Source organism: Musca autumnalis, unplaced genomic scaffold, assembly GCF_047663935.1.
Source record: "Musca autumnalis isolate F117 unplaced genomic scaffold, ASM4766393v1 scaffold_5, whole genome shotgun sequence".
NCBI classification, from domain to species: Eukaryota; Metazoa; Arthropoda; class Insecta; order Diptera; family Muscidae; genus Musca; species Musca autumnalis.
This window is the reverse complement of record NW_027412088.1, coordinates 161,635,840-161,638,051: the sequence shown is the minus strand read 5'-3', so window position 1 is coordinate 161,638,051 and position 2,212 is coordinate 161,635,840.

The following is a 2,212-nucleotide window of genomic DNA, read 5'->3' as shown; positions in this document are numbered from 1 at the left end:
CGAGTCCGAACGGCGTGCCTAAGACATCAATTGTAGAGAAGTTTTAAATGGCTGAAATACTCAGGAAATGTCCCCAACATTACTGAGGGGTATTTTGCCACCGTTGAAAATTTGTTGTTTCCAGGCTGGGGAATCGACTCCACGACCTTATGCGTGCAAGGCGGGTGTGCATATCATTACACCACGGTGGTACTCATATGGCCACAATAATCCATCGAAATAGCTGAAATTTGGAGGTAAAAACCTTTCCGACTGGTATAGGTACACGTTTCGATATATCCCCTATAGAACTGTACCTACCGATTTTCCTAATTCAGAAAGTTATGATGTCATTATCCCACCGAAACTACTGAAATTTGTTATTTAGTTTTTCAGAAGAGAATTATCAGTATAGGTCCACGTCATCCTATATTCCCCATAGAAGCGTACCTCTTGATTTTCGATATATTTTAGGTTTTAACTACATTATCTTACCAAAATATCGGAAATTTGGTATCTAGTCTTATTTGAGTCTAAAAACAGAAATTTGTCGGTATAGATCTACGTTTCAATATAGCCTCCATAGAACGGTACCTCGCGAATTTCTGTATTTTGGAGGCTAGCAACGTTGTTTTACTGAAATTGCTAGAACTTGGTATTTAGTCTTCTTCATAAACGAATGGAAAACTAATTGTTACATTTTACTTCAATACAGCTCATGGTGGAGGGTATAACAATTTCGGCCTGGCCGTTCTTACTTGTTCGATCTTAACTGTCGCATACTACACACATAACTTCGTATATGTTTGTACCCTGACATGATTGATTATCCCAGCCAGCATTTTTTGAAATTTTTAATCAAATTCGAGCCATTTTTGGTCCGATTGCACTATTTTAATAGCTCATTTTCTGATCATAAATGACTGCTTTGTCGGGAGGAAAACGTAACCTCAGGAGACTTTTCTAAACAAATAACAAATGAGTCTTCCTCTGCATTAATTTCGAGTCATTTTTGCCCACTTTCTGATTGTAAATAAAGCATTTTTCGAGTCGTATTTTAATCATTTATTGGTGATTTGTTGATTAATTTATTACTCTTTTTCGAGTCTTTTTTGAGTCATGTTTATAATCGTTTATAAGTCTTTAGTGAGTCATTTATGAGTAGACAGCGGAATCCTATGCAAATGCATATATCGTTAGGATGGTCGTAGAGAAAATCTGATTAGACAGAAACTAGTTTTATTACAAAATAAAACGAATTAGGCCCAGAAATTTTTTGCATATCGTGCATAATTTGACATATTTTTACATATGTATCTGCATAAAATTATCATATGCAAAACCATATGCAAAAATATGTACAAGGATTTGTGGTCTAAAAATCCCACCGAAATGGCTGAAACGTGGTATTAAGTCTTCGTTAGGGGTATGAAACTTTACACCTGAAATGTGTCCGCATGGATCCACGTCTTCATATAGCCCCCATAGAACGGTACATGCCGATTTCCGATATTTTGAAGGTTGTGGCCTCAACATCACATTTAAATGGCTGACATTTTGTATTAAGTCTTCCTTGGGGGTATACAACTTTCCACCTGAAATTTGTCAGTATAGGTCCACGTTTTCATATAGCCCCCATATTACGGTACCTCCCGATTTCCGCTATTTTGAAGGTTGTGGCCTCTATATCCCGCCAAGTGGCTGAAATTTGGTATTAAGTCTTCCTTCTTAAAATTTGTCGTTGTAGGTTCAGGCCTTCATATAGCCCTCATAGAACGATATATCCCGATTTTTGGTATTTTGAAGGTTGAGGCTGTGGTTGTACATTTCTGTATTTTATTGACTTGTCTGAAAAGAATTTTAAATAAAAAAATTTTACATACAAACATTTTTGTACCTATTATTGAAATATCTGTTGCAGAAGAAAATATGTAAAATGCATACATTTTGCAAGTGCGAAAATTTATGAATTTTGCATAATTTTGCAATTTAATCAGAAGCCAAAAATATGCCCAGTCCCAAAATTTGACATGAATCGGACCAAAAATAGGGGTTGCATAAAATTCCGCTGTCTAGTAATAAGTAAGTTTGTTTCATAAAAAAACGACAAACAGCATTAAAATGGAAAATACGACGAAAAACAAACCAAAACATGGACCTAAATATGTCCACAATTTTTACCACTTTGAACTCTTAATGCTAAATTAGATTCAATTTGGACTGATCGATAATA